This window comes from Quercus robur, chromosome 5, assembly GCF_932294415.1.
Source record: "Quercus robur chromosome 5, dhQueRobu3.1, whole genome shotgun sequence".
Classification (NCBI taxonomy): domain Eukaryota; kingdom Viridiplantae; phylum Streptophyta; class Magnoliopsida; order Fagales; family Fagaceae; genus Quercus; species Quercus robur.
The window spans coordinates 57,324,197-57,348,877 of record NC_065538.1 but is presented as its reverse complement, the minus strand read 5'-3'; the positions used below and the strand labels follow the sequence as shown (position 1 = coordinate 57,348,877).

Below are 24,681 nucleotides of genomic sequence, written 5' to 3'. Positions count from 1 at the left end.
AGGAAACAAATATACATATTTTAATACAAACAAATATCTTATCAGGAAACAAATATATTTGCCTAATACAAACAAATATTTTATTAGGAAATGGCATATACACTAAAACAATGCAAGCAACACTTTTTAAAGCAGCTATATACACTAAACAACTAATTAGAGAGTGAGGAGACCCTTACTTGACATAATGATGTGCAAATGTACTGCTGAGATTGTATGAGAGTGAGAGGAGCAATGTTTTGCTGCTAAATATGTATGAGAGTTTGAGTCTCTGTGAAAGTTCTTAAGAGAGGTTCTGTGATTGAAGTTGCTGAAGGTGTGAGAGTTGTTGAGGCTTTGTGATTCAAGTTGTTGAAGGTGTGAGAGTTGTGTTTAGTCAAAATATTCTCTGCATCTGAGAGTAGTGTGAGAGTTTTTTATTGTTAGTCTAATATTCATTGAGTACGTTCCTAAACAGACAAAATTGGTTCAACATAGTCTGAGAGAAGTTTTTGGTGCTTGTGCTAGTTTAACATATTTTTTGAATATGTCTCAAAACAGACAAATTATATTCACATGTCCTTCAGCAACGTACTCAATTAATAGTGTACGAAGCAACAAAGACTGTTGACTAGCACAGAGCACAAGCTTAATAGACTAGCACAGAGCACAACGTATTCAGCTAATATAGACTAGCACAGAGCACAGCAAAGACAGCTTGCTTGACATGACCAGACAACCAGACATGAGCAGGGCAGGGGGAATAGTGCTTTGAAACTCGAGTCTCTAAGACTCGAGTTCAATTTGAGTAAACCCAGCCTACGACAGCTTGCTTTTGACATGACCAGACAGGACAAGGCAGTGCTTTGAAACTCAAGTCTCTAAGACTCAGTTTCAAAGTTAAACCGAGTCTCAAAGACTCGAGTTCAATGCGCGCGTGTTTTTGCTTAAAACTCGAGTCTTTGACAGTCGGTTTAACTTTACGTAAACCGAGTCTCTGAGACTCGAGTTTAGGAGGTGGCACCTACGTGGAACTCAAATCTTAGAAACTCGAGTTCCACGTAGACTCCTTGCCATATCAACGTTTCTCAAAGCACGTAAACCGAGCCTCAAAGGCTCGATTTAGAGGCCCAAAATCGAGCCTTTGAGGCTCGAGTTGCTAGAATCCCAATATCTTTCCAAACCGGGCCAACTAACTGAATAGTTACATGTTTATGGGTAATTACCCATTTTCGCCTTTGAGTCTCTAAAGTAAAGTCTGACCGTGTCTATGTGTGGGGCTGTGGGGGTTAATGGGTCATAGACATATATAACTTATTACTTTTATTAGTTTATTGTTGTTGAGTACTTGAGTTTGAGTTTCTTTATTGTTGGGTGTTGCAGAGTTGCTGTAAAGTTGAGTGATGACTTATTTACTTTGAATATTTGACTAATTTGAGACTTGTGTATAGTTTTTAAATTTTTTTGAATGTGACTTGGGATTTGTGAGTAGTTGTTGGCTATGTGACTTGGTCAATACATTAACATTAAAGACAATAAAAATATAAAATATTTAAAAAATTGTAAACTTATAAATTAAAGAATTGTAAAAAAATCATTTAACAACAATAATTAATATATTTATTATATTAGAAAAAAAAAATATGTCACATGAACTTATAGTTTATTAACCCCCCTGGAGAAAAATTCTAGAGTCGCCCCTGCATGTCAGTGCTTCAGGAAGGGGGGGGAGATGGAATTTAAAGACTTGAACTCCTGATCTCTTGTACATCTGAGGACGGATGGTTAAAGGATACTACTCGTAGTGTAAAACAGAATAAATTTCTTTTAACCTTTAATGACAATCATTGTTTTCTTTCTTCCCCCGCCCCCCCCCCCCCCTTTTTTTGGTTGCAATAAGAACTTAAAAGTACTAATATATTGTGTTGTGTGTGTGTGTGTATTGTTGTAATAGTTCTATTGCAAAAAAATTTATGTTGTAATAAATTGTTGCAATAAATTATTGCAGCGATTTATTTTGTTTCAATAATCTAATTTAAAATTATTTATTGCAACAAAATGCTATTGCAACGAAATTTTTGTCGCAATAATTTATTGCTACAAAATTTATTCTAATAGTGCACAATGAAATTTTTTTTCGTTGGGTGTTTATTGCAACAAAAAATTTCGTTGCAATAAGGTACCGCTAATAGTATTCAAGTAAGTGAGTTAAAATAAAATTATAGTTTGCGTTTCTTTCTTGTAAAATATTGTATTTTACTTATCAGTGATATTCTCTTCAAAGGTTATACTTAATATTATATAAGTTCTTGAAAAAAGATTTAGGGTAGTCATTTATTTAGATTTAGTAAAAGAGTTTAAATTCTATAATGATATCTCTAATAGAGTAGTATTGCAATTTTATCTAAAGAGGTTCTTTCTATGATTTGAAACTGTGTTGGTTTTCCAGTATTCAAAATTTAATGATGAATGGTGCTTTTCAGTTAGCTTTTTAGTCATATTTTTTAATTAGGCTTGTGTGGATATATTGCAATTGGATTCCGAGTTTGGAAAATTGATTCATAATTCTTGTTATCTTGATAATTAACTATTGCTTTAATATGAAGTTGTTATTTGTCATCTGTGTTTTCACTTTCCACCCAAAACCATTGTGATAGTGGTAATATAAAACCGAGTCTTGAATCAGAATGATATATATCAATATATGTCTCTTGCATACAAGTTTTTTTCCCACGCTTTCTATGATCTGACAGCACATCCAACCATCGGCCAAAATGGCCCAATAGCACCTTTTTGCAAAATATATGGGGATATACCACGGTTTTAGAAATATATAGCAATGTAACACTTTTTCGGAACTCATGTTCCATAAACTTGAGTTTCCCATGGAACCCGAGTTCCATAGAAAATGCCACAGTGGCATTACTGACCTGGAATTTGTTTAATTAAAAAAGGCAATGTGAGACTCGATTTCAATAGAATCGAGTTGTTTGTAGGGTAGAACCCGAGCCCTGTAAACTCGAGTTTGGTGGAAAAAAGAAGAAGGAAACAAAGTATAGATGTGTGTACCTTCTGCAGAACTGAATAGCAAAGGATTGCAAAGGATTGAAAATGGCAGAACAGATTGAGTAACCCAATCGCACCACCCACTACCACCTAACCACCCAACATCGATGAGCAACCCAATTGTACCACCCATCACCACATTCGCTAATTTAAAACCAAACTCAAACGCAAATCACGTCACCATGGTGAAAAAAATCCAAAACCCCAACAACCAAAACTCAAACAAACCACTAGAACAAAAGCCCGACAACCACCAAAAGTTAAGGCAAATGTTAGAACCAAGCCCAGTAACCACTGAACCAAACCCAGCAACCAACACTACCAAGAGACGCCAATCTATCACATCCCCAACCACAACCCACCACTGTACCAAACCTAGCAACCAATGCGACAATGAGTCACTGATCTGCCACATCCCCACCACACCACGCACGCCGATCTACCAAACGCCCACGAACCCACACTGATAGACCCACGTTGATGAAGAGCTCTGAGAACAAAGAGGATTGTGAGTCTGTGACTGATAGAAGAAGAAAGAAAAAGAGAGATAAAACAAAACAAAAAGTAGAAAAAGGAAACGAAACAAAAGGTAGAAAAACAAGGTACTCGACTTTCCTATGCTCAAGTACTATAAAGGAGAACTCAATTTCACTGAAATTGAGTTCAACATGGCATTTTTTATTTGCAAAATTCCAGCTCAGCCATTAATCTCAAGTGGAACTCGATTTCTATGAAATAGAGTACCATGCGAAACTCAACTTCCTAAAACTCGAGTTTTGAAAAAGTGGTACATTGCTATATATTTCCAAAATAGTAGTACATCTCCATATATTTTGCAAAAAAGGTGCTATTGGGCCATTTTGGCCTCTAACCATCATTCATATTTTGGTAATTCCCACCCAAGCAAAATCTCCCAACTGGCAATTGATGTACTTTTTCCACTAGTGTCAGATCTTTACCTCTACCATCATAGGGAAGAGACTACTACGTACAAAATCTTACAATTGACATATTCAATTCAAGATCAGAAAACCTTGAAGAATGACCTACATAGCTAAAGTTAGCATTTGACGTAAGATTTTGTTGAAGGTGGAATTGAACGAGCAATAGTAGGGGTAGCAAAGAGAGCAACAAAATAAAGTGGGCAAAAAATTCATGCCGTAGAAATCAAATTGGAATCGTAGGTGTGCACATATGGTATAAGGAAGTATTGGTATGTAACAATTTCTATATGAATAGGTGACTTTCCTCGATAACTTTGCCACCCATTTCCCTTATATATTAATAAAACCTTTTATTCTAATATAATTAGAAGACTTATATAACTTCACAGGTCTTTTTAACTTTCCTATTCATATCACTCATTATTTATTCTCTTTCAGAAGATTTATGTTAATTTCTGATAACTTTTCTTTCATCTAAAACTTCTTGTTTAATCAGAAAACTTTACATTTTTCTTTTACAAAACATTATATTATATCATATTATATACTAGACTTAAAAGCGGTGGTTGCGCCAAAAAAACAGTTTATTTGTTTTACTAAACTTTTTTAGATAAAGTAATAATAAGTGTTTAGCACAGAAGAACTTTTGTAGATAAATATTGCTTCAAAAAGAATATGAGATAAGGTTGTAGTAAATGTAATTAACAACACCTAATTTATTTCTAAGTAAAACTACACCTATATGTTTTACCTGACAAAAACATGAAAATCGTGATGATAACAATTCATTGTAGATAAGTATTTGCTTCAAAACGAATTTGAGATATCAATCATATTTAAAAAATTGTATAAAAAAATACAGTATACATGGTGAAGAATTTCAAATTGTAATCAACTTAGAGAATCGTGAATAATTGTGTAGAGAGTTGAACTTTGCAAAGAAAATTCCATTCCTACAAGGAAACTTAGTCGTCTATGTCTATAGCCATAGGAAAAGGAAGAATACAATTAAAATTGCAAAAAAAAAATGTGTCAATGTCATCGTATTTTCTCTCTCGTTCGAAAAACACAAGACTAAGAGGGAGAAAAGAGAAAAGTTGTAGACGTGGTAGATTATTATTTGTAAGTAAAGTGGTGATGTTTATCAAGTTCGACAATAACCTCCATGAGAGGTGGTATCCTCACAAACATTAAACACACACATTTATTATCAGACCAAGTTTGTCACCTAAGTTCGACAATAATTTTCTCCACTTTGTTACTTTTCTCTGATTCTTTCAATTCCTTCTTGTTGGTGGTATCTTCGTTAGTCTTCCATATTTTCTCATTCACGTTTAGATTTATGCTTTTGGAATGGAATGCTTGCGGTACGATTTATTAATAAACTGTGTTTGGGGTCTAGTTTTGTTTCTCTACATAAAATTTAGACAAACAGATTAATTTTACTTCATTGTTTTACCATAAAGTATTTGGAAATTTTGTAAACTGTGTTTGTGGTCTATTGTATTTGTTTTAGTCACGAATCCTGAGCCTGTTGCATTTGCTTGCTTCTTGGGCTGTACGAGACTCCACTTATAACGTCTAAAAAATCAATAAAATCAAATCGGCCCAATGGGTTCTGATTTTTAAACTTGGGTTGGGTCCATCAACACGGCAGTAGTACACTGAATAGCCCGCCATGTCGTTTCCCCTTAAAATTTAATACCAACGTTTATATAGACAAAAGCCATGTAGCCTAAACATTTGAGTGAGCAAAATTTGTTCAGTTTGAAGAGAAAAATTAAGGACTTTAATGATAATTAGAATTTTGCTTATGTCTCAACTTCCAATTGCAAAGCCATAGCAAAGTAAAGATTTGAGAGTTGCATGGAAAATGGGCTTTACGAAGCTAATCTTGAATAAGAATCTCAGACAGTTCTATCAATACTGAATTTGAAGATTCTAAATTCAGCTTGACAACATTATTGGATAACCATGGCGTAAACAAATTGAACTTTGTAAAGGGCATGCACATAAATTAGCTTAAACAACAAGAGCCATGGAATAAAATGCAAGGCATTTTGAATTCATCAGTGGAAAAAATTAGCACCTCAAATTTTTTTGAACTACTGCGTACACAAAAAAATCCCTCACTTAGCATACTTTCAATATATACATGCCAAGAATGTCAAAACCATGGGCAACAACCTTACAGCTATTGATATCTCTCAAGGTAACAACCAAACCATTCTCAATCAATTATAAATTCCAAAACTTCTTCACTAATTTGGCAGAAAGAGAGCACCCATTTGCATCCAGAAAGGCAATTATATTGGACTCGCTCTTGATATCTGCAGAGACAAAGCTTAAGTCACTAATGGTATCATGTCCATCTCACCTCACATGAAAGAAAAAACAAAACAAATCTTGTTTGTTTGGTATGCAATGCCTCTAAATGACCACCCTAAAACAATAAAGACAATTTCAGAATAACAGTAAGTCATCTTATGGGAGAAAGATCCCAGATAGGCTTCAAATCATGGGAGAGATGAAGAACTATTCTGATAATGATAGCATAAAGATACTAAAGAAATATAAACATACTATCAGAAAATTTTGGCACAATGATATTAACCAACAAATCCCTAATTATTACAGGTTTATCAATAAAAACTATTAGGGGTTGAACCAAGGTTGTTAAAAACAAAATTCAACAAACATAAGAACTGAATCAGCAGGATAATTAGTATCATGGCTTTTCCATCATGAACTTATGTCATCAAAAATCAAGTCTCGATTTCTCCTCCCCAAACAAGTTCATTAAAACCTTGGCATCAATTCAAACAGATTGTAAATAATTTTTGTTTCTTTCCACAATAATTTTAACTAAAGTTTACAGCACTCCTAGTATTTTTATTGGTTTTAAAATCTCCTTTTATCAACTTAATCTACCAAGTCATACTAAATTCTCCCATCAATAAACATCAGAAAAACACTAGATCCAAGATATTCTCATCACTTAATTCTTGTCCCCCTTTTTGTTAGAATTATTTAAGTAAGAAACATACAACAGTTTCCTCCAATATATATATATATATATATATATATATTCCTCGCATTCATTATTGAAAGCCAATCACATGTTACTGGTTCCTTTTCTTTTTTCCACATTATATAACTCACATTCTTATGCACCCACTTTATTGTAAAGCTTGCTTTATCCCTTCTTCTTTTAACTTAAATTCTCCCCCAAATCATGATCAAGGATACGACAATGAATTTGCTACACTGTCAACACAACTATTAATGTTCAATTTTGGTATGGATATCGTTTACTTCAGTTTTTCCTTCAACCCAGAAGTTATTTATTACTCATTTAAAAAAAGGCAACCTGAATTTGCATTCATGAATGACCATTAAAAAGGAAGTGCAAACCTGATTCTGCAAGATCATTGAAGTTGTCCAGCGCTGAGGATGTTGTATTACTGCTGAACTATCAGTGATGAATGTTATTGTACTTGCTTCTTGTATGTTTGCTGCTTTTAGTGGTGGTAATTCCCTCATGATCCATAATATAAAAGCTGAGGGTGTTGATGATCCTAGCAACAACACATCATATTGTAAGTTAGCTGCTCACTACTTCTGAACAAAGACAGCATTGATTCGACACTTAATATAGAAGAATGAGTGCATGCAATGTTTTTCACCCATCATAAGCCTATGTTGCTTCCCACTGTAGTCACATATGTTATCAATCAATATGTAAAGCAACATGCTTTCTACTTATTTTAAGGTAAGTGGTGTGAAAGCAATAACTAACAGTAAAAAATACTCAAACCCTGGGAATCACTCTCTCCAAAAATTGGATACAGCTGCCTACCAACCACCTCTCCCATAACCCACAGAAGCAGGAGACTTGAGCACTAGCTATGACTTTTTAAAAACACACAATTCAAACTTCACAAACAGAATAATAGAGGATCCTTATTTTTTAAGCAAAATTATATTTCACCTTATGTTGTAGGGGCGGAAGCCCTCATGTTTCAAAAGTTGCATTTAAAAGAGGAGTAATGGGCTTTGACTCACAAACTGACTTGCTCAAACTTCATCACCCATTAAAATACTCCCCTAAACATCAGGTTTCAATTTAAAACTGTCCCCCAACTGCACGGTTGAAAATGTAATTTTCCTCCTTTTTATCCTTAAGAAATTAAGAAACAAAGAATGTATTTTTGATACATCTAAATTTTTAGACTTATTTTTAAAGGTGCACAAATCATGCCAACAATTCATGTTATCAAAAAAGTGAGGGGTGGAGTAAGGATATGTAATTAACCCAAATCTTTTCTAAAACTGTCAGTCACACCTGTGGCTGGTGCTCAGGGTTCCCTATATTTGCACGTTGCACCTGTGGCCAAATATTTGATATTTGATTTCCATTCTTTTTTAGCTTCTGCATATGATGTGTGTATGCGGAAGTTCATACTGATGCATATTTCCAGCATCTAAATAATTTACTCTTCCAAAGGATGCGAGAGTCATCCTGTCTTACTAAGCAATGAATGAAATTGTAATCATCTACAAATGAGCTGAAGTTCTCAATATTTATACAACTCTAGTACAAGTTTACAAAAGCATCATTGATGCTCCTTTAATCTTTGAATGAATCCACATTCACTGCAAATCTAGCTAAGTAATCATTCTCAATCTTACATTAACCTTTTAGGCAACCAAGTAGGGCATCTCTTCTGGTTTTAAAACCAGTTTTCTGTTTTCTAAGATAGATAAAGTTATTGGAATTCATCTCCAAATCAAGAGAAAATTGGGGTTTTATGCAATGTATTTCCATTTTTGATTTCCTTCAATCTGTTAATTCTTCTCTTTGATTTGTTTGTAATTGTTTCAAGTATAATTTATTCACCATCGTGAACATGATGCACTTTTGTTCAATAAAACTTTTATTACCTATCAAAAAATAGAGAAAATTGAAAGACATCATCTTTTTGATGCTTTCGGTTTCCTGGTTTTTGAAAACAATTTTTTTTTCTTTATTCCTCTCTCTCTCTCTCTCTCTCTCTCTCATGACAGTTTGGATGAAGAATCATCAGATCATATGAGGCCCAGTTGATATCTTTGACGGTGTAGGTTTGGATCACGTACCTAGAGGACCACGCATACTCAAGGCTAGCAACAGAGCTCATCCCTCCATCCAAAAATGTATTCCCTCTCTCTTGAGGTTTATAGGCTCAGTTGCATCACTTCAAGTGCATCATCAACTGCAACACCTTCTATTCCTCCACCTTGAAAATGCTAACAAGCTTAAGATACACAAGCAAAGGGAGAGTTTTGGTGTGGGTGCACCAATTGATGAATGATTTTTTTTGGGATGTTTGGTTGAGTTGCCTGAACGTGGCTTTGCTTTTGTTGTTGGTGTGAGTATGGGGCCTTTGATGGGGTTTTTGTGCTTTATGAAAAGATGATGTGTTGGTTTGATGAGGTTTAAATTGGTTGTTGATGGTGGCTTCAGTCTTTCAGATTGTTGGGGATAATACTGCTTGATGGGAAGGCTGTTGCTGGACAGCTGGAGTTGATAGGATTTTGGACGTGGGGCTACAGAGGCTGCTGAAGAAATATGTGATAGTGGGATTGTCATTAAGTTGCCCATATATTTTTTGGGGGGATGCCATGAGCATCTAAACAAATTTTTTTTTTGTTCCAAAATATTGCCTTTTGTTTTCTACATTCCAAACGAACTATACATTTCAACTCAACAGAAGAATTTTTTTGGTTTTCATCTCTAAAAACAAATTTTTTGAAACAGAAAAATGAACCATTCCCAAACATGCCCGTAAAATTTCGCATTCCTTCTTCAAGTGGTCCCAATTTATAAACCCTGATCCACCTCCTACAGTTTGGTGCCTCATGAACTGTATCTCCAGCCAAATTTAAACTTTCCTGACTTAAAATGAAAGAAAAACTAATCACCAAATAAAGAACTTACTCTCTCCAGTATAGGTTTCCCTCATTCACGCCTACAAACTACTTTTTTTTTCAAAATTTAAAATTTTCTCTTGATAGATTATAGTCACCCTTACTTAAATCTCAAAACAGAAAAACAAACCAAGAACACCTTCACCTTCTCAGAAATGCTAGACTCCTATGGACTCTTGTTTTAAAATTCAGAATAATCAGACAATGGATTGATATTGGTCTCAGAATGTAACATTATCCAAATGGATATCAGATGCCAGCTACCAAAACCAAGTGTAAATCCAGTTTGATATCACATATTTTCCTGATTGCATAGCCATGCACAGTGGTCAAATTCCATTTATGTATAAGATGGGCATAAGCAGATTCAGGATGTTATCTTGATCCTATAAAACATCATTGGGAAAGAACAATATTCTTTATGCAGGTCCAAGGCATGGTTATTAAGTCAAAAAAATTTCTGAGTGGTCAATGGTTGAAATTGAGAACCTAGGACAACTATATTTTTTCTTAGCTACTTGTTGCTTTGATCTTCATATAATAATATTAAGTACAACCAGATATGATAATGGGGTCAATTCTTGATTCTCCAGAGTCTAGAGACTGATGTCACCTTATACACATATCATCCATCAGCAGATATATGAACACCTATGCAATTAGTTTCATCAGCCAATAAATCAATATATTACTAAAAGCTGAAGCGTAGCGTTTAATGCTGCTGCGCTCACGTTGAGCCACGTCAACGTCCACGTCATCATCTTTTTTTTTTTTTTTTTTTTTTTTTTTTTTTTTTTTTTTTTTCCATTTTCTTATAATTATTTATAATTTTTTTTATTTCATATTTACACTTCTCTAACCTTTCTTCCTCCCTTACCTTTTCATCTCCCCACTACTTCTCTAACCTTTCTCCTTCTCTCATTTTCTCACTTTCTCATCTCCCCACTACTCTCTACATTAATATCATTCTTCATCTTTCCCTTCATCTTCCTCTATTTTTGTCTCTTCTTATTCACACTTTCTTACTATAAATTTGTCACTATCTCATTCATTCCATGCGTAGTTTTTCCTTACAAAAAAAAGGTTCTCTCTCTCTCTCTCTCTCTCTCTCTCTCTCTCACACACACACACACACAATTTTATAGTGGATTTTTATTTTTTATTTTTCTTGCATCTTCGCTTTAGGTTGATAATTTTTTATATTCTTTAATCTACTTTAGGTTAATGCGATTCAGTTCTCTCTCTCTTTGATTGTTAAATGTTATCCTATTGCATTAAAAAGGATTAAATATAAAAATATAATATTATTCTAATACATAGCATGATTTGGATAATTTAATTTGGTAGCTACTGTAATTTGATAGCATGATTTTTATAGTGCTCAATTTAGATGTTAAACTATGAGACTTTAATCATTTTTGTTTATTTTTTAATCCTTTGTGGTAGACAAAGTACTCTATAATGCAATTTATTTAGAGAAAAGCAAAGGTTGGCTAAACAAAAGTTATTGGATGAGAGACAAATTTTATCTTTCGCAATTTTACTTTAATTATTATTATTATTATTTTATAACAATGCATATATAAAAATTTAATTCTTAGATTTTGCTAATAATTGATTATTTGATAATATGTTTTGGGTGGACGAAATTACAATTTCCGCAAAGAAAATAACCTTAGTAGATTATAAATTACAATTTTTTTTCCTAATTGGTTCAATTAATCATAGTTAAGTTTTATTAATTTTTTTAGTTACTTTTTTCAGTGTTTTGGATTGTAGGCAGAAAAAATAAGTTTGAGAAAGTTTGTTTAAAACTAAAAGAATAATTTCTAAATTTTATTTTCTTTTTAATGATTCACAAAATGTTATAAATAAATTTTATTAAAAAATAAATATTTTCGTTAAATTGCCTTTTGAATTTTTGAGAAAAATTGTATTTTTTTTCATTTTAGTACAACAAAAATTATTAAATTTATGATTTATGATTGTTTCTATATTACATTTATGATTATTCTTATAATGAATAAAAATATAATTACAAAATACATTACTCTTTATTAAATTAGTTTAAATTGTATAAAAAAAATTTAATAAAACTACCATAAAAATAATTATCATGCGCAACGCGCAGGTTTGTGGCTAATCTATATATATATATATAAAACCGAAACCTTTGGAGCCCCCACAATTTTCCACGTCATCACTATTTTCTTTTTCTTTTTATTTTAGATTCTTTTTATTTTTGGTTTTATATCTTATCAAGTATTACAATAGTTTAGTTTAAATAAAATTCTATTAGATATATGTTTCAAAAGCTTGAAAATTCTATTTCAATTAAAATTCTATAACAAAAATTTTCACAAATATAAACTTCTGCCAAGGTCGAAACCCTTCATACTCACTCAAATTTTCACAAAGAAAACACACATATCAAATTGAAGCCATAGCAGGAAGCAAGTTGATTCTTCAATGAGAACAAATCCTGTAGTACAAAGGCCATCTAATTGCTTTTAGTTTTGAACTCGATTGTCTTATTAACAACAAAGTCTATGAATTGCGATGATGGACAGCCGTCCACAAATAACATCCACGCAAGGGCTTGATGTTCTTCTTAATTATCTCATATAATTCTAGGAATTATTTTATTTAATTTTTTTTGGAATTAATATATTTAGATGGTTGGCATAGCAGACAACGTAAAAACAATTTTCTGTCATTTATGTTGCCTTCTGCATAACCCTAAATCAATGTTGAAATGTTGTGTTTTACAACCATCTGATCTTGGTAACCAAACCCTGCACCTATGATTGTTTATGATTATTTTTGTTCATTGTTTGTAGTTTAAACCCATTAAAACTTATTGGCTGATGGTATTTCATGGTTTTTTTTTTCCCTTTACTTTTACTTTCAAGGTTGCTAGGAACACAACCTAACATGTGATTTTTTTTCATTGTTTAAAGTTTAGACCCATTAAAATTTAAAATTGATTACTTTATAGGTTCATGTACTTTTTTCTTCTTCTTATTTTTCTCTTTTGAATAGTCATATATTTTGTGTTAGTTTTTGCAATATTTGAACATGTTTAGCAAATTTCAACAACTATACCATGTATTATTCTTTTGAAGGTAATCAATTTTTCTTTTATATTTCTCTATTATAAAATCATATATATATATATATATATATATATAGTTTTGTTTCAATAATTTATAGGATGTAAATCTTATGATTCCTTAATATTTTTTGGCCTTTTGGAAGTTTTAACATCTGACTTTTTGAGTTATATTTTTGTAATATCCAAAACTATCTGGAAAATTTCAATAATTATAACCATGAATTATTATTTTGAGTGTAACAAATTTTTCTCTTATATTTCTCTGTTGTGTAGTCACACACACATATATTTTTATAATTTTTAAGCTCTTAATCTTTTGATTCTTTTCGATAGTTATAAGTTTATAGTCATGAACTATTCTTTAATATTTTTCGTAAGTCATTGCACGTTCAAACAATGACTTCTTTATCAAATTGTAACACAAATTGAAGTTAAACAAGAGCAATTCATGCAATAATATAGTTTCTTAATCAATTTAAAATTTTATAAAATCAATTTAGTTTACCACATAAATAGGTAGGTTCCCGTGCATAGCACGGGTTGGCGACTAGTTAAATTAAGTCTTAAAACCCATTCCATGGCCATATGAAGAATCAAATAGTTAAAAATGGACAATGGGTAGAATTTCACACAGGACGGTGCAAAATCATTCAGGATAGTTGCAGAAAGAAAACAAGAAGGAAACCTTGCTAAGAAAAGCAATAAAGGAAGAACCAAGATAAGATGTTAAGAGATGGGAGGACTAACGTGTGAAAAGAAGAAAAAATGGATGTGAATGAAGCAAACATAGAAATTGTACCCTCATCATTTTCACCAACCTGAGACCCTGACACAGAAATTAGAACCACATACCTATAAAATAATACAAAATGAGCAAGAGAGACGTATAAAAAACTTTTATGGGATGTTGCGGCCAGTGATATAGCATCTACAACCATCATGACATGATGAAGTTGAAGAAAGCTATAAAGCTGAATTCAATTTTTTTTTTGTACAATATAAATTTGATGACCAACAGAGAAGTATCTACCTGAATATCAGTTAAATGAGCTACAAAAGAACTTGAAGTGAAACAGAGCACAGAAACAACAGCTAAACCTGAAACCTGCACAGAACAGAATACTTGCCAACATTATACATGGAACTGCAAAACCACTGATGGACATAAATAAGCAAGATAAATGCTACAACTACATACACACAGGGAAAAAAAAAGGATTTTAGTAATATTATAAATTTATAATGGAGCCACCAATCGCATTATATCAATGCTGGCTGTGACACCCAGAAAATCAAAGAGAAAAACAAGACAATAAAAGATTTAATAACCTCCACATTTCGGATGAAGCTCACTCAGATCTAACTTTGCTCATTTTCAAGCATAATAGAAGTCCTGAATGGAACTCATAGCAACAAGGATAAAAAATTATATCTCAAGAAAATTAAAACAATGGAGGAAAAGAAAAGAATAAAAGGAGAGAGAGAGAGAGAGAGAGATAACAATAATTGCATTTTCATTTTGACTAAACAGGTGGTCAATAACCAAGGTACCTTGCTACTCCAAAGAAATGTAGACAAATCAGTTAAAATAGGTAATGGAAATTTTAGACTGCTAAAATTCTCCATCCCACAAACTGGTTCTTTCATGTACATTGAATTGGAAAATTATGATTTTTTACTTTATATTATATGATTCTTTTAATAGTAATTTGAATTTTTTATTAAAAAGAGGAGAAACCTTGGTATACAAGTTTTATAAAGACTCTCCTAAAAAATTACAAACAAATATCGTCAAGGAAATCCACAAAAGAAAGAGAAGAGATGTTGCTGGTCGCATTAGGTCAATCACAACAGATTATGCACAACTACACATTTTTCCTTGAGAGTAGGTAACTCAATGCTGTTGAATGTGAGGTTTTCTCTATCTGCATAAGGCAAAGCAGGGCACCACCCCAAATTTGCACTGATTCTATATTTTCCAAACATTCCTTGCCAACAAAAAAACACAAGCACTATCACACATATAACTGAAAACATCTCCAAAAAAGAAAAAGAAAAAAAAAGAAGAAGAGATCAAGTCCTTGGCAACTGCACAATGAAGTAGCAAGTGATCAATTACCATACAAAAGTGATCCACTAGAATGATATTTTGTTTAATCAAGTTATGCACATTTAGATTTTTATTTTTTTATTTTTTAAAGATGTGGAACCTCACCAAGGCTGATGTGGATCCCTTTGGACCCAACCCTAGGGAGTAAACCATGGACACAAAACCCACCCTCCAATTACAAAAATTTCTTAAGGCTGATGTCCAAAAGAAAAAAGGGTATCCTTTCTAGAAACTCTAAAACCCCCAAATACTCCACAGTAATTTCATGCCAATAGATCCTCTTAATGCCTCATAATGCAAAGTACACTGAATAGACCACCAAGCCTTATCCTTCAATGTAACCTATCAGCCACTTCAGTTTTGGCATATTAGAATATAGTAGATTGAAAAGAAGGGAAAATGCAAAAGCACCCCTGAACTTAGGATCGAACTCAAACTGAATCCGTGGTCTTTTAATTCAAAATTATAAACCACTGAAGTTTGGGAAATTTTCAAATTGATCACTCAGTCTCACTGTCGTAAGCTGAACAGACATGTGTTTATGTTAATAAAAAATTATTTTAAAGCAAAATTTAATTCTAAAATCATTTCAAAATTAATTTGATTTTCCCCCCTTTTTTCTTCTTCCTCTCTGCCCTCTACTGCCACCCAACACCCCCCCCCCCCCCCCCACCACAAAAACAAAAAACAACTACTAACAACTCTGGTAACCAAGAACCACCACCAAACCTAGCCATTCCACCAAACTAGCAACCTCATTCTCCCAATAACCAAACAAAATGGAATAAGAAGTAAAAACCTCGGATCTATCTCATCCCAATTCATGTTATTTAAACAATTCATTTGACTATTAAGTAGGTCATGTGACTAAAAGTACACGTGGATGCTTATTTGACTTGGGGCAAAGTGGGTTGGAGGAACTTTTCTCCAAACCAGGTCCAAGGAAAATTCTGTCCATTTAGCAAAGTAACACCACAAACCATGTTACCCTAACAAAACAAATCATACCCCAAGTTTATTGTGCTGCACAAGTTCAGATTTTGAATGTTTGGCAGTCTTATTAGTAAAGCAGAATTGCATATGGCAATGGTATTGCACAATGTACAGATTGTAGATGGTTGCAGTAAAGCAGAAGGTAGAAGATTTGAGTGAAAAGCAAGAACAACAATCAAGCCTTTGTTCCAAACTTTTGGGGGTTGGTTATGGTTCCTTAACATATTAATCAAGATCGACCAAATGTATTCTCTTCCACTATTCTATCCGAAGTCATACTCTCTATTATTTCCTTAATTGACATGTCATTTTCTACTATTTTTACTAATATTATTTCTCTTCCTCTACGTTTTTTTTCATTCCATCGATTTGAATCAACTCTCATTTTCACCTATTCATGATTGCTCTCTTCCGAATATAACTAAACCATCTAAAACAACTCTCCCTCTTCTTTTCATCAAAGGCGGCCCCCTATCTTTAAGCAAATTTCCACATTCCAAATTCTATCTTTTGGTGCATTTACAATTTCCATTAATCCATCTTAATATCCTCAGCTATACTCATTTTATAAATATTTTGCTTCTTCATAGCTTAGCATTTAGTATCATAGATATGTTAGAAGTACGCAGATAAATTTACCATATCCTAATAGCTTAAGCTCTTATCTTATGATTCACATCCTCTTTGATCTCTCCATCTTCATGAATTATTGATCCAAAATATCCAAAGTTCTTGCTCTTTAAATTCTTACCACCTCTTCATCTTTGTCTCTACTTTTACTAAAATTACATTCAATGTACTTTGTTCTAGTCCTACTTAATCAAATATATTTTAAAATTAAGATTTTTTTTTAATTGAAATAAATCAAATGCACCACAAGTGATAGTCTTTTCCATCCACGAGGGTTATTATTTCAAATTAGAAGATCTTGGGCTAGTTTGATTTTGACTTTTAAGTTTTAAGGCTTTTGTATTTTTCCCAAAAAATAACCCACCAACTCAAGTTCCCAATCATGAAAGGCACAACTAAATCTAAGATTCTTAGAATGGATCCCTCTTCCCCTCCCCCCCCCCACCCTCCCCCCCCCCCCCCCCCCCCCGCGGTTGAACTTTAAACAAGAATGTACAGAGGTAACTTTATACACAAAAATCACAAATAAGTCAGGGAGTAATTCTTTAATGATGGTGTGTCCCCACACCACACATCATTCCAATTATGGTTGATATCTGTTTTATTTGGTGACTAATAACAACACATTAATGATAGGGAATTAACGTAGTTGAACCTAAAATTTGCCAAAGTAACATGAATATATTAGGAGACATCCTCATAGACAATAATATGATGCAGGAAGAAATGAGTGGCAGAGAATATATAAAATTTCTTAAGGGAAATCAAGATAGAAATACAAAAGTAAGAAGATGGGAAAGACTGAAGACATCACCTACTTGAGGAGAGAGACTCAATCAACCCCTCTAATGGTCTACTTAGGGACCAACTCACCAACTAGAGAACCATTCTTTCAAGCGAAGCTCATAAGACTTGCACCAAAAAATTATTCAAATCCACTCTCTACCATTCTCCTCACATTTACAAGGCTTTATATAGTATCCCACTAGTGATCAATTTAACAGTTTTTGGCTTCAAACATATCATCTAAATAATCTAATTTTGAAATTGAAATAACTCAGTAGCACTGAGAGAAATCTTCAATTCTGATGCCATAATACACAAAAGGCTAGGAGCACTAAGTGATTATACCAAAGAAAGAAATAGCTAATATGCAGATAAAGAAATTTAAAAAAGAAAATGACCATTAAAATGTTGTTGCTCATCATAACATGCTAATGCTCCTCCTAATGAAAGTATTGCTATGGAAAAAAAAGTCTACATACACCTGCATGATGAGTAAAATCATTGCCACATGGCTTCACTACATGTTAGTTATAAACAAAAACAAGAAATCTTCTATATCATTTAGAACACTAAACCTACTTCACCATGAGAAAAGACTTTCATTGACATTTTAAAGCAATTTACTAGAATAATATTCTATAATTACGTTAAAAGTCAAGCCACTAAGGCTAGTTTTTATAAAAGCATGAGATGTAACAGGCAGCAGAACCATTTCTTACTAGCACCCAAATCTAGTAATAGGGCAATCAATTGTTCTATCACTAAAATAGCGCTGGTCTAGTATCAAAATTAACAAAAAAAAATTGCGTTGAGCAAAAGATGAGAATGAATAATTAATACAAGTTACCCATTTCAAGTCAAAAGATAATTTATAAATACTGGCATAACCTCTCTCTTAAAGCCAATATTCTAACCACTAGATCTTCAAAAATCTCCTTTACTGCTAATAAAATAAGAGTTTTGCCTTCTACCAGCCCAACTTCTATATCTCTACTTTCACAAACTGTAACTGGAATCCTGACTAATTTACTCTATAAATTTACAGTTGCTATATTCCCCAAATAGGTTACTAGAGATCTCATTTATAACAGATATGTTCCATCAATAGCTCATTATATATCTTTCTAGTGGTCTAGAACAATAGTTACATCTGTGCAGCATGATGGATTAAAATTAAATATACAAACATTAAGATGCTTTAATTCATGTTGCAGTAATGATGACTGCATACAGTTCAATGTCAAACAAGTACTCTGTTGAAGAACATTAACAAGTATTATATGACAATAACAACAGGGAAAAGTAGAACTAAAATTACCGTGTCCATACCCGAGTCACGACTGCAGAATCAACAGGATTCTTTCCCATCCAATCCAGATTATTACAGCACATGCCAACATTACAACAAAACTAGTACAGTAACCTGGTAAGTAAGCACTGAGTTAACAATAGATCTGGATAGCTTAAATTTTCCAATGAGTACGTGACAATAAAATGAGGAATAATACAGAAATAACCAATCTTAAGAAGGAAGGGTAGATACAGGGGCGGAGCCAGAAATTTTTGTTTGAGGGGGCCGATTTGTGTTGCTAATTTATTAGTCTATACAAACTTTTATACACATACACAAACACGTCTCTATACACACACAAAAAATTAGTATTTTTCATAATGAATCCTTAAAATTAAATGTTTCATAGAATTAAATTAATCTTTCACCATCTTCCATAGTGAAATCTTTACAATTTTCATTTTCAATATAAGTTACCAAATTGTCTATTGTTGTGAGTAAAAAAATTTCAATTGAATTAATAAAGTGTTCAAAGACATAAATGATCCAAAGCTTTAAAAAATACGAGAACACATTTTACCATAAAAAATGAATTTGAGAAACAATATGTTCTCTATAACTACTAGATAAATTGGACAATTTTTTTTAATAACATTATTGAACTAACTCAAATAATTGAGGGGGCCAAGTCCCATTTTTGAGGGCTAATTATTAAAATGTTAAATATTTCTATATAGTAAAAAAAAAATTTCAAAATTTTTGGGGGGGCCATGGCCCCCCCACCCTAACATGTAGCTCCGCCCCTGGGTAGATACCCAACAAGAAGCTTTTCATTCTATCCATACCAACATTACAGTCTTTTGGCAGCTTCCAACATGGTGAAAGCGGAGGGGAAAACACTTTCCATGAGTATCTATTTTAGATGAACTTGACTTATTTGAGGTCTTATCCAATAAAGCTTCCTGAGAACTGCTGTCCTCATCTTCATCGTCCTCATCATTTGCCTGATGGCAAAGGTCAACCCTATAAAAAAACCCACAGGAGAAGCATAGAATATTGCTCACAGGAAACACTAGTCTGAAAGAAAAATTGTATGGCTATCAACTTGAAAATGAAAATATTCAGATATAACTAATTGAATGTAATCTTTTGATTATGAAACCATTGCACTTCCGGATATCTTGTTATGATTACTAATGGAAAACAAGTCCATAGAAATTAGTTATTGACATCAGTCCCAAACTTGTTGTGGAGCAGCATTAACCCACCCCACCACAAAAAAAACCCAACAAAAAAAAAAGAAGAAGAAGAAAAGGCACTACTTTAGATGTAATCAAATTACCACAAGAAAGAAATGCTTTATATATATATATATATATATATATATATATATATATATCCAACATCACTAATGAAACTTCAGAATGGAAATTAATAAAGACTTCTTTATGATTTTTTTAATTGATAAGTTACACATGTACCCAATGGGTCTTGAACCCATGACCTCACCTTCCATCCCCTTATTATGGGAGAAGGAAATGCTAATTGAGCTATAGGTCATTGGCTTCTTTGTTAAGGTAATCTATTTATTATGACAATTTTTAATGAAATTCTGTTTGCACTGAAGCTGTATTCATCTATCATGAAATGCATAAAAAAACACATGCACTGTTGAAATACACACACACACACACAACAGATACATCATCCTTTTTTTTTTTTAATAAGTAAGAAGAGAATATTATTAATAATAGAAAAGCAAGAGAAACACAAAGAAAGCATATGATCAGGTGAATTGGGACGCTTTGTTTTATCTGTTGGAGAGGATGGGCTTTGGGGATAAATGGAGGAGATGGCTAAAAACTTATGTCTCTACCGTTCACTTCTCAGTTCTGGTTAATGGTTCTCCTACTGGTTTCTTTGGTAGTTCTAGAGGTCTTAGACAAGGTGATCCTTTGTCTCCCCTTCTCTTTCTTTTGATCATGGAGGTTTTAAGCTGTATCCTGAAGAAAACGGAGGAAGGTGGTTTCATTCAGGGTTTTCATGTGGGTCCTATTAATTCTACTGGTATCTGTGTCTCTCACCTTTTATTTGCTGATAATACCATTCTTTTCTGTGATGCCTCTAGAGAGCAGATTCTTTCTATTAGGCTGGTTTTGACTTGTTTTCAAGCTTTTACTAGTTTGAAGGTGAATGTGGGGAAAAGTGAAATTTTCTCTATTGGGGAGGTGCGTAACATTCAGTCTTTGGCTAATATCCTTCAGTACAGGATGGGCAGCTTGCCTATGATTTACTTGGGTATGCCATTGGGAACTATGTACAAAACAACCTCTATTTGGAATCCGATCCTTGAGAGGAAGGAAAAGAAGCTTTCAGGTTGGAAGCGGCTTTATTTGTCTAAGAGTGGTAGACTCACCTTGCTGAAGAGTACCATTTCAAGCCTTCCGACTTATTACCTTTCCCTTTTTACCTTTCCCTTTTTACTATCCCTAAAACTGTGGCGACTAGATTGGAACGCATTCAAAGGAAATTCTTGTGGGGTTCTTCAGTGGAGTGTTTCAAATATCCATTAGTGGCTTGGGAAAAGGTTTGTTTACCGCGTGAGTTGGGTGGTTTAAGAATTCAGAAGTTGGTGCCTTTTAATCAGGCCCTTTTAGGGAAATGGCTTTGGAGGTATGGCCATGAATCCTCGCATTTGTGGTGAAGGGTCATTGCCATGAAATATGGGGAGGGAAAAGGGGGTTGGTGCACTAGAGCTTGTAGTAGGGCTCATGGTTGTGGGTTATGGCGGGGTATTAGTGAAGGGTGGGACACTTTCGCTAAGCATTTCTCTTTTGTGGTAGGGAATAGTTCTCGTATTCTTTTTTGGCATGATAAGTGGACTGCGGATGTTCCTCTTAAAATTTTTTATCCTCAGTTATTTTTATGTTCAGCTCATAAGGAGGCTTGTATTTCTGATGTGTTAAGCCCTCCAGTGGGTGATAATGATAGAGTGCGGAGTCTAAGATTTCATAGGGAATTCAATGATTAGGAGTTGGCGGCTTCCTACTCCCTTCTTCATTTCATCCAAACCCAAACTTCTAGGAGTGGAGGGTGTGACAGGCTTTGTTGGGATCTTAATGGCAATAGGAAGTTTGATACTCGGTCTTTTTATCATAATATTTGAAATGCAGTTTCTTCCTCTTTCCCTTGGAAAGGAATTTGGAAAGTTAAGATTCCTAAAAGGGTGGCTTTTTTTATGTGGACAGCAGCCCATGGTTAGATTCTAACTTTGGATAATCTCATGATTCGTGGTCGCCCTTTGGCGAATCGCTGTTGTTTGTGCTGTTGCAATGTGGAATCTGTGGATCACTGTTACTTTTTTGTCCAATAGCTCATTCTTTGTGGATGTATATGCTTCGATTGTTTGGGATCGATTGGGTCATGCCAGGTTCAGTTGTGGACTTATTATTTAGTTGGTATCATTGGCTTAGGAAGCATAGCTCTGATATTTGGGATTTGGTTTCTGGCTACTTAATGTGGACTATTTGGACTAAACAGAATTGGCGGCCTTTTGAGGATGAGGAGAAAACTGTGGTTCAGTTATTAGAGTTTTGCCAACAGACCCTCTTTGATTGGTCTCGATGTTGGGGTTTCTCAGATTGTTCTACCCTTTTGGATTTTCTTTCATCTATTAGAATAGATTAGGGGCTGCTTCTGTCTTTTTGTTTCTTTTTCTTCCTTGCTACCAATATTATACTTGAGTTCATGGAGGTCAACAATTCCAAGATGAATCCAACAGCATGTGATAGTTGTAGATAATAGATAGAACTTCACTAGAAAAGCATGGGATAGGAAAGACGCTGATAACTCATGCAGCATTATCAACTGCTGTTGCATTTTAAGAGAACTTCAGGAGTAGCAGAGAAACGCAAAATAATGAATTCAAAACATAAAAAGATCATTGATGTTGAGAGCTCCAAACACACGACTTCAAACTCAAGTTGAAGGAATCAAGAAAGGTTGACCAACCCCTAAAAAGCTTTCCGTTCCAGTATTCATCAAAGTTCAATGCACCAGAACCAATATCCTCAAACCACAAGGATGAATTTTGACTGGTCCTATTTCAAACTCTTAAAGTATGAATATATAAATAAAAGAAGAAGAAAGAAGTCTCTACTCTCCTATGTTTTAAGCACCTTTAGACAAGTTGAGCAATCTCACTAACAGTGTTTTCTACTCCTTTGTTTTGTTCTTTAATTGGGTTGGGAAATTAAAGAACACAAATTTAACCACAAATTGCTATCCAAAACTTTGTTTTGCTATCCAAAACTTTAACCACAAATTGCTATTGATATTTCCTGTCATTCCTCTTCCTTTTAAGAACCCTTTTAATTGAAAGATGCATCTGTATATTAATTTAAAAAATTGGCTATTGCATCCATGAAATTCATGAACTCAAGACTTCATAAGCTCTATAAGCTTGTATACTTCAGAATCCAAAATACTTCAATGTGCACAATAGTATAGAGAAAAATTAAATCTTTAAGAAACAAAAATTCAGCATTAATTTGTGTAAATATTGTCATAAGGAAAACAATTTCAATTCAATGAATCAAATTGATCCAATGCTAAAGACAATAGAGTGATAGACCAGCTGTGACCAAGTACTGTGTAATTAACATTTCAAGGAAGCCATAAGTAACTCAAATTAACTTGTAGAAGCAATTTCCTTAAGTTTTGGATCAGCTTTTCCAATTTGCTGAAATTTATGTATCAATCTTATACTCACTTCCTGTATCTTCATTTTTGCCCGTTCCTCCTGGAAGCATATGTGATATGTCTATCTCAGTCAGCATTCTCTCTTCTCATTCTCATTCCAAGCAACCTCTAACATCTCATAAAAGGCATTTTCAGTTCTATTTCTTCCTGCCTTGCCACTCATTTACCTCAACCTGTTGAACTAACGACACTCATTTTAACTTAGGTTCCACAAGCTTAGAGGCACAATATTTTTTTAAAAAAAAGGACAGATACATAGCTTTCTAGATTAATTTTTTTGGATTATATATAATCAAATAGGTTGCCAATGAGCTCTAGCTCAAACCAAAACTCCTCCCGACATAAGAAAGGGTGGAGCGTAAGGCTGTGGGTTTGAAACTCCCCAGGCAATAGCTCTATCTATCAGTGGCACATCAGCTCCAAGAAGGTTGTGGACTAGTGGTGATGGAAAATGGTAATAATTCGACTGCTTCAGTTGGGATAAGGATTAAGGCGGCGAATATCAATGGATACAAATATAATCCGAACCAATTCAAAATACAATCAAGAAGGCCAATTTGGAAGCGGAAGCGTATTGTATGAATTTTCAAACTCCCACCACCCAAAAAAGAAAATTTATCAATCATCATCCTACAAGTCAATCAACATCAAGAAAAAGCACCCAATTTCCAAACCCAAGAAATAAATCAATTTATAGAACAATACCCATAAAACAAAATCTCAATCAAATTATCAAAACTGTGATGAGAAAGAACTAAAAACTCAAAATACAGCTCCAAAATTTTTATAAACAAGTAGTCTACTAAATTTTATAAACATAGACACAACCTCTCACCCAAAAATAGAGCATCCTCACTAACTCAGCCTCACTAACTCTCACCCATACACTTAGCCTCACTAACTCTCACTCACCCATAACTCTCACACCACATTGCCTCTCACTCTCACTCACCACACTGCCTCTCTCACTGCTCTTCCCTCTCAACAATTTCATATCTCAGGTAAGGGTTTTTTATTTGATTGTTATTGTAGTTGG

General features: G+C 33.6%; 1 pseudogene; it reads right to left on the bottom strand.

Annotated features, from left to right (window-relative positions):
* Positions 1-7,168: 7,168 nt before the first annotated feature.
* LOC126728410 (tobamovirus multiplication protein 1-like) lies at positions 7,169-20,400 on the bottom strand (annotated as a pseudogene).
* Positions 20,401-24,681: the final 4,281 nt, after the last annotated feature.